The sequence below is a fragment of the Callospermophilus lateralis genome, chromosome 13 (genome assembly GCF_048772815.1).
Source record: "Callospermophilus lateralis isolate mCalLat2 chromosome 13, mCalLat2.hap1, whole genome shotgun sequence".
NCBI lineage: Eukaryota > Metazoa > Chordata > Mammalia > Rodentia > Sciuridae > Callospermophilus > Callospermophilus lateralis.
Genome location: NC_135317.1, coordinates 4,240,957 through 4,250,986, shown reverse-complemented (window position 1 = coordinate 4,250,986; position 10,030 = coordinate 4,240,957).

Genomic DNA, 10,030 nt, shown 5'->3' with positions numbered 1-10,030 from the left:
ACTTAGACGAGGATCAAGAGGAGGAAGCGAGGAAGTGAATCAAGGAGATCAAGATTCAGAGGATGAGGAGTTCACCCCTAGGCAGAAAGGAACCCAGAGTCTACAAAAAATTAAGCCTGCATTTTTTTGAAAAACTTAAAAAGGCTTTTGCTCACTATGGCCCCACTGTGCGCTACATGTTGCCTTTATTAGAAATCCACAGCACACAATGGCTTACTCCCAATTATTGGAAATTTTTAGACCAAGCTACCCTCAGTGCCAGAGACTTCCAGTTATGGAATGCAGATTTCAAAGAGCACTGTCGGGAAACTTCTCAAAAAATTTTAACTAAGGCCTCCTCTAAATCCGGGACTTATGTTAAGCTAGTGGACAATGAGCCTTTTGACACTAAAACTAAACAGGCAAATTTTCCTGCTGGACTTTTGATGCAGATTCAGATGGCTGCCTTATATGCTTGGAGACACCTCCCTCAAAAGCCCTTGGCTACCACTTCCCTGGCAAAAATTTGACAAGGGCCCGGAGAGCCTTATAGCTACTTTGTTCCCTGGCTTAACCTAGCTGCGGAATGCTTGCTTGGACCAAGCGAAAGCAAAAGCACCTTTGTAAAACATCTTGCCTTTGAAAACTCCAACCCGGCATGTCAGGATGTTTTTTTGACCACATAAGGATAAAGGGAAACTTTCTAACTTTATTAGACTCTGTGCAGGGGTGGGTGCAGCCCATGCCATGGATCTTGCCCTAGGTGCCGCCTTTACCAAGACCTTTCACAATCCTGGCTCAAATACTTGCTTTACTTGTAAACAACCTGGCCATTTTGCATGCAAGTGTCTGACAGGCAAACAAAGCCTAGGAATAGTGTCTCCTCAAAACGGGGCTAAACTGCCCCAAGCTACCCTTTGCCCAAGATGTGGTAAAGGTCATCACTGGGCCAGTGAGTGTAGATCTAAGACAAATGTCCTCATACAGCCTATTTCTTTCCTCTTCTTGGGAAACTCCCTGCAGGGCCAGCCTCTGGCCATGACATCCCCCAGGACAAACCCAGGGGCAATAAAATTTGTTCCCTCCCAAACTCCCAACCTACCTCAAAATCCTTCTCCAAAATTGCCTCCCTCACACTAGCCACTCCTGGCATTGCAGGATTGGACTTCTGTGACACCACCGATACTATATTAGACTCAATGCAAGGGCCCCAGATAATACCCACTGGAATTATGGGTCCCCCTCCATCTCATATGTGTACCTTTATTCTTGGAAGAGCCTCTACTAACTTACAAGGTGTTCAGGTCTTCCCTGACATTAATGATTATGATTTCACTGGAGAAATAAAAATTCTGGCCACAGCTATTAATGGAGTTGTGGCCATCCCAGAAGGAACAAGACTTGCACAATTAATACACCTTCCCTTTTATCCAGGAGGCACTTCCACTGCCCAAACCTACTGAGGGGGACTGAATCCTTGGGCTCCTCTGAAGTATATTGGGTTCAACCCATTTCTCACAATAGACCCACCATATCCTTACTTATTGAAGGAAAGAAATTCCAAGGAATTCTAGGTACTGGAGCTGTTGCCACAATTATTTCTCCAAAATACTGGCCATCAGCTTGGCCCCTCACCCCATCCTTGACTGACCTTAAAGGGATAGGACAGTCAAAAAATTCTCTGGTCAGCTCTAGGGCTCTTCGCTGGACTGATAAAGAGGGTAATAAAGAAATGGTGACTACTTTCGTTGTTCCTGACCTCCCTGTTAACCTATGGGACAGAGATATTTTGAGTCAAATGGAAGTTATTCTTGCCAGTCCCAATTCCATAGTGACTCATCAAATGCTTCATATGAATTCTGTCCCTGGTACAGGCCTTGGGAGACTGAGACAAGGACTGGTTGAACCTATACAACCCATACAAAAAACAAATACATAGGGACTTGGGTATTCGGATTTTTAGTGTCGGTCCCTGACTCTCCTGTACCCCATGGAGATAAAATTATTTGGGAGACTCAGACTCTTGTGTGGGTGTATCAGTGGCTCCTTACCCAAGAAAATTTGGAGTCTGCCTCCATGTTAGTGCAGGAAGAGCTGGCAGCCGGCCATGTAGAGCCCTCAACCTCACCATCGAATACTCCTATTTTTGTTATCAAGTAAAAATTAGTCAAGTGGTGCCTTTTACAATATTTGTGTGCCATTAATAAAGTTATGCACCCAATGGGAGCACTACAGCCAGGCATTCACACACCAGTGGCTATTTCCAAAAACTATTGTAAAATGGTTATTGACTTAAAAGATTGTTTTTTTACCATTCCATTACATCCTGAGGATAGATCCTATTTTGCCTTTAGTCTCCCTTGCATTAATTTTCAGGGCCCTATGCAGAGATTTCAGTGGAAGTTTCTTCCCCAAGGTATGGCCAACAGCCCTAGTCTTTGCCAAAAATACGTTGCTCAAGCAGTACAACTTGTGAGAGAGTGATGGCCACAAAATTATTTTACATTATATGAATGATTTGTTAATTGCTGCACCTAATGCACATGACCATAATAATTGTTACTTGGACCTTTACAAAATCCTCACTAGCTTGGGACTACAGAGAGCTCCTGATAAGGTTCAAACACAGGACAGTTATAGCTATTTGGGCCTTAAACTTCAAGATAATCAGATCCAGATTTCTAAGATACAACTACGGTTGGACCATCTTCACATCCTTAATGATTTTCAAAAATTACTGGGGGATATTCAATGGCTAAGAATGTATTTAATATTACCCACTTGTGTACATTTGCCCCTTAATGATATTTTGAGAGGTGATTCCCACCCCTCCTCCCCTCAAAAGCTTACTCCTGAGGCATGGCAGGCATTAAATCAAGTCACAGAAGCCATTGCCCAAAAGTTTGTTACACAAATTTCTTACAACATTCCTCTGGTTCTGGTTATTTTACACACTCCTCATACACCCACAGGAATATTTCAGCAGTGAAATACACATTTTAAAAATAAAGGCTACCCCTTGCTTTGGGTCCATTTACCCAACGCATCCTCCAAGGTTATTACTGTTTATCTTGCTCAGGTAGCTTCTATTGCTTTTAAAGGTCGTTTGCTAACTCGACAACATTTTGGCAAAGACCCTGATAATATTTTAATTCCATTTACTAAGGACCAAAACCAATTTTTACTACAGAGAGAGGATGAATGAGGTATTGTCCTATCAGGCTTTTTGGGAACAATTTATAACCACCTCCCCAAAGACCCCCTTTTACATTTTGTCCAGTTACATCCATTTATTTTTCCCAAAATTACTCAAAAGGCTCCCATTCTTCAATCCCTTACTGTCTTTACAGACGGTTCCAGTAATGGCCGAGCAGTCTTTGTTGTCAATAACCAGCCTACCACCTTTGATACTGTCTATCATTCAGCACAGTTTGTGGAATTGTTTGCCATAACACAAGTTTTTAAAACATTTTTTTGATAATCCTGTTAATATTTATACATACAGTGCCTGCATTGCTCATTCTGTACCCCTGCTAGAGATTTCACCCACCATTAAGCCTTCTTCCAATGTGGGCTTTCTGTTTCACCAGCTTCAGCAACTAATTCAGGCCAGACAACACCCATTTTTCTTAGGACACATCAGGGAACACTCTGATCTTCCCAGCCCTCTAACACAAGGTAATGCGAAAGCTGATGCAGCAACTCGTTTCATCTTTCCAATTTTTGATGGCTCCATTCAAAAGGCCACGGAGTTACACAATCTTCACCATCTAAATTCTCAGAGCCTTCAATAACTATGTAAAATTACCAGGCAACAGGCACGAGAAATAGTAAAAGCATGCCCTGGTTGCCCTGTCTTCCTCCCCATTCAACACTTGGGAGTTAACCCCAGAGGATTACTGTCCAATCAGTTTTGGCAAATGGATGTTACTCATTTTTCTGAATTTGGAAAAACCAAATATATACACGTTTCTACAGATACCTTCAGCGGCTTTATTTCTGCATCACCACATTCTGGAGAGGCTATCAAAGATGTCCTTTCTCATCTTGTTTCAGCCTTTTCCGTAATGGGTAAAAAAATACATATTAAAAAAAATAATTGTCCTACATATACCAGTGCCGAGTTTAAACAGTTTTGTGTTACCTTGCACCTTACCTTAAAGACTTGGCTAACCCGCTTGAAGGCTTCTGCACTTTTATTTACCACTCCCAGGAATCGCCTTAATTATGCATTATTTGCCCTTATTTTTCTTTCCCTAGTCAATGAAGGCCATTCGGCCACAGACTGAAACTGGCATCTCTCGTCCAATTCTGTTCGCCCACCTGTTATGTGGCGCAAACCCCTTAGAAATAAATGGAAAGGCCCAGATCCTGTCCTCCTCTGGGGACGAGGCTCAGCTTGTGTTTTGCACCAAGAACAAGCAGCCCCTAGATGGTTACCAGAACACCTGGTTAAACACGATAATGACTTACCTCAACATAGGGACGGAGGTCCTCCCCTTGAGGACAAATTTTCCTCTTTTTAAGATGCAGCCAACAATCTGTGTGAGCATCCTGCTTAAGGCACTTCTGCTGAACAGGTTTGTACACGGAGGCCTTGGCCCTCCACCTTCCAACATCATGGAGTACCTTTTTGGCCCTCCCTGTGAATGCAAGGGAGGATCTTGGACTCAGGCTCCCACTAGTTAGACCCAGACTCCTGACTGCGTGACTAAGGTGGCTTACCTCCGTGCTGAGTTTGACCATAAGCTCGGAGGAGTTCATCAGCCTAAATGGGTATGTGTTAACAAGCCAAAGATTATTCCCCCTAGTACAAGTAAAGCTCTCCAAAATTGTTCTGAAACTTGAACGCATACCCAAGCGATGCATGTCTCTTCTTATGCGTCGGCCTCAATTTGTGTTAACAAGCAGGGAGAACAATTTTTTGAAGCCTCCATAACTAAACCTCATGCAGAAGGGGGGACCACTATTCATTATTCCCCCGTTCTTTTTGACCGGGGAGGAGATGGCAAATACACCAAGCTACAGACACCTAGGTGCCAAGGCCCTGTCGGTAAACCCTCCTGCTGCCCTATTGAGGCAACTACAGGGGTCTCTGATTGTGGAGGATTCACTGATGCTGTCAAGCATCCTCAGATAATCAAACTTTTGAAACCCCAAATCCCTGAGCTCACATATCATCCCTTAATATAGCCTAAATCCCAGCTCCCAGGTTTAGATACCAATACATTAGATATTTTGGAAACTACCTTCTCCTTCCTTAATAATTCCAAGCCCACCCTTGCTGGTGATTGCTGGCTCTCCATGACAACAGGGGCAATCATGCCTATGGCAGTTCCTACTAATTCTATCATAGACAATGATAATACATGCCAACCCAGATTTCCTTTTAAAGTACAGCCTATAGGCACTTTTACAATATGTCTTTTAGGCGCGATGCAGAATAATATGTATGATACTGATGTTGGAGTTACTTCCTTTGGAAATTGCTCAACAGTACAAAACTATTCCTCACCCACCCCATCTTTGTTCCCCCAATGGCACAGTTTTTATGTGTGGAGGAAACTTGGCCTTCCCCAGGCTTCCAGCAAATTGGACCATTGGCTGTGTTCTTGCCTTATTACTCCCTCATAAAACTATTGTCCTAGGAGAAGAAACTCTTTGCATGCCTGGTCTAGACACCTTAGTGAAAAGACACAGGCGGGCAATACAGGCCTTACAACTCCTTGCCAGCCTTGGAATAACAGCTGCTTTGGGCACAAGTACAGCTGGCTTAGTCAGGCTATACACTCTTACCTCACCTGTCTCAACAACTTATAAATGATGTACAAACTCTATCAGGAACCATTAAAGATTTGCTGGACCTATTAGACTGCCTGGCAGAAGTGTTTCTTCAAAATAGACAAGGCTTAGATTTGCTGACAGCTAACCAGGGAGGTATTTGCTTGGCCTTAGGGGAACGATACTGCTTTTATGCCAATAAATCAGGCATAGTATGCTCTAACATTAAGTAGCTTCAAGAAGATCTAGAAAAGAGATGAAGGGAACTTTTGAAAATCCCCTCTGGACAGGGTTTAATGGACTTCTACCCTACCTTCTACCCCTGTTAGGCCCTTTGTTGGGTTTACTTTTAATGGTGTCCATAGACCCCTGCATTATAAACAGGCTGGTACACTTTATTAAAGAACAGATTAATATTTTGGCCTCTAAGCCCATACAGGCCCACTATCATCGTCTGGAGATGGAAGACCATGCTGCCAACATTTAAAAGGATGTTCTACCCTTCTCACAGGCTTATTTCTTAAGTTTACATCCCCACAGATCTCTTTTTCTTACATAAAACTATAAGTAACAGCTCTGACCAACCATCTTCTGCCATTGCCATAAGGATTCATCCTTCATGGGCCCCTCCGCTTGGGGGAGGATGCACCCATGGAATGAGGATGTTAGGCCCTAATAACGGAGGGTGCAGGATGGACTGCAGGAGGATGGATCCACGGATCCCAAAACACAAGATCTCTTAGTGACATGCTCTGGTGCATGGCGGTCGGCATGCTTCCCCCTCAAAGCCGTCTCCTCTAAAAACATGCCAAGGCCACCAAGAAATCTCTTAGTAAACATGCTCTCTCAGATCAGGAGACATTCTAAGGCCTCCTTGAGAAACAGAGCCTCTATCACCCCCTAAAACATTGGCCAGTAAGTTATGGTCATATATTTTATATAAAAAAGGGGGAGAGGTCAGGGGCTAGAAGGAAGTTCTCCTTCAAAGAATAGCCTGACACTGACAAGAATCAGCCCCCTGGGAGATATCCTGCCTGGGAGACTCCCGCAGCCATCTATCTCCCTGAGACATCCTGCGGCCATCTGTCTTCCTGAAACATCCTGAGGTTATCTCACTTTCTGAAGACATCCAGCAACTGCCGATAAGAGAGCTTTCCCATCTGCAGCATATGAATTCGAATGTGAGAACAATAAAAGTTTGCCGCATGATCAGAACTCCTATCTTGCTGTCATCTCTCGTGTCTCTTGTCCCTTGATTCCTCCCCAACTAGGTTCGTAACCCACGTTGATGTGTCTGGCCGACCGGGACAACTGACACTAACCCATACCCTACTAGACTCTGACTACTAATCCTAAAATGATGGACCCAAACAGAATAGAAATACAAGCAGTTCGGAGGAGGCATGGTGGATAGTTGGACTTGCCTTTTGCATGATATAGGGTAGGTGTAATAAATCTAGTTAAGTTTTACTTGAAATAGTTCTCCATGTGTTTTTAAAGTTAACAAACTTGTGAATTTCTGTCTCCATTTCTTTGTAGCCTATTCAGCACATGTATTTTTATCTGCACATATCGAATCCTACTTGGAATCACACGTACATTCTTGTGAGGAGGCTAACTTGGCAGATACAAATTGTGAGAAGAGATCACTCTTCATAAACGCTGTTGGAACTGAAAATTCAACCTTGGGTGAGCTTCCTAGTAGATCAACAATATACATAAATCCATGTTCAGTAAAATAAATATTTTTGCATATATGGATGATATATATTTCATGATGAATTTAGTTTGGCATATATATTGATACTTTTTTTTGTCTGTGTGTGTGTTTTGTGTATATATATATATATATATATATATATATATATATATATATATACACACACTCTCCAGATTTTTCAAAATATGAAATATATGTGTCTTATATACACTCCCTAAATTCATTCATGTTCATGTATGTGAATTTATAATCAACTTTTCACAAGATTTTTCTCAGAAATATACATCCACCTGAAATACTTATTTGTTTCCTAGTACTGAAAAGTAACTTAAGTGAATGGTGCATACAATCCTAATGTTTCTACAGTGACTGACACAGTTTAACATCAATGCAAGTAGATTTCTATTGGACATGATGTGTATTTTGAAGTTCATTTTATTCAACACTGGTATATTAAATTTTCTTCAGTTTATTCACATCATGGGATATATATTTCATCCACAAGTTCACAAATTTATGGCCATTTGATTCACTTTCAATCATTTCCGGCTTCAGAACACATGTATTCCTCTTGGTTTCCTGAATGGTCTTTTCATGACAGGACTTTCCAAACACATTCATTTCGATTTCCATAATCATTTTGAAGCAAAACTCACACATTGTTCATGATATACCATAACTCTAATATTACCATTACATGTGTAACTGGTTGGAATGAATGATTGTATATCAATATAAGATTCCCTGTATATTTTCTGATATCAATTCAATCCATTATTTAAAGTTTGAACCACTTATATTATTTATTCACAGTATGGCCTATTCATGCATTATCTCTATATTTATAGACACAGGGTACATCTATTTGCATCCCCAATACTAATTTATTCATCTTCAAAATGTAGCTCCCAGAAATGATGGAAGAAATACTCATGTCACCTGTTCTACATATACATTTTATCACAGTAATATTCTGGACACAAAAAGAAAATGTCACACTTATGATTGTACCAAAGCCTAAATTGAAGTGAGCATGCATTACTAAAAAATCCATGTCCAGGTTGCCTAATGCTCTCAAATGTCAATCCTATTGGTGACTACATATTTGTTTCTTCCTAAGATTATATATTCAAACTCAACCATGTTGAAAATGTCTAATCCTATCACTCACTTTATACTTTGCCTGATTTCCTACTGTCTCTATTGATATCTGGTTCCCTACATAGTATCGCTGATCATTATTGTGACTGACTCTTCACATGTGCTGACATTTACTTTCACTCTCTACCCGAAAGCCTATTGCTAAAGAACTTTTGTTCCCACTCCTATACTCACTCTTCTTACTAAACCTACGGACTTATGTCCTAATCCTACTGACTATCCATTTTTGACTGGATGTTCTCTTCGACATTCAATTATCCAAGGTACTAGGTCCTATGCCATTGTATATTGATTCATCTGAGACAACTGTGCAGAATATAGTTCAAAGTGAAGTAACCCACTCAAGGGCCTAATGCCTTTCTGGGCTTCAAATCTTACCTAGATTTCTGTTTTCAAACTTATATTTCACCTGTATATTCTTGTAAATATCGCAGGTTCCCAATACCATTAATCAACTCGCAGAATGAATCCTAACCCAAATAGAAGCTGTTATTAAACCTAACCATACACTGTTTTCTCAATCTCACTTTACAGAATAGCAGGTACAGAGTTTATCTTACAATACAGGAATGTAGGGGATCTTCCACCTGCTGAGAACCTCAAAGGTCCATGCAGAATTGATCCCTGGATAAGATGTAGGCAGCTATTGAGAAACTAAGAGAGCAAAAGTCATCTTCCATGGAAAAAACCCTGGTCAGATTGAAGGGATGTGTCTGAATCAGCCTCTCTATTCTTAATGTAAAGATGGACCAAACCAGGCCTGTGTGGAGAGCTGTTCCTGGGTGCCTATGGTTGATATACCATTCTAACTTGTGACAGTGTCACAGGAAGTAGGGGCAGTCTCCATCTCATGGGACTCTTGGAAGCAACTGTTAGGACAAAGTGGTTGTCACGGCAGTGACCTCATTCAGTTGCTGAAGGAATTGACCTACTTAACTTCCTTGTTGATGGAACTCTCTGAACGTGGTAACCAGGAAGCCAAGCACCCAGAGCCAGTCCCAGTCCCAGTCCCAGTGGACTCAATTGTTTGGATTTACCAAGGACAGGGTCAGCCTTTCTTGGTACCTACTGATGTGAGGATGGCAAAATGACAGGAGAGCTATGAAGAGGGTCCTTTCCTGGGAAAGCAGGTAGTTGCTCACCACTGGCTCCTGGCAACGTCACAGAGTTGGAAAAGGAGACAAGATCTGAGACTGTACAGGCCATTTCGGGGGAACATAGTATGGCTCACCAGTCAGAAGACACTCCATATAGTCACAGACCTACTTGGGGGAAGGAGGTACCTTTTTGAGTGTGGGTGTGAGTATGTGGTTTTGTCACATTTTCTGAGAATAGGTAGAAAAGTCGGTTTGTTTGGTTTGGGGTGGACTGTTTCTTGTTTGTCGTTTG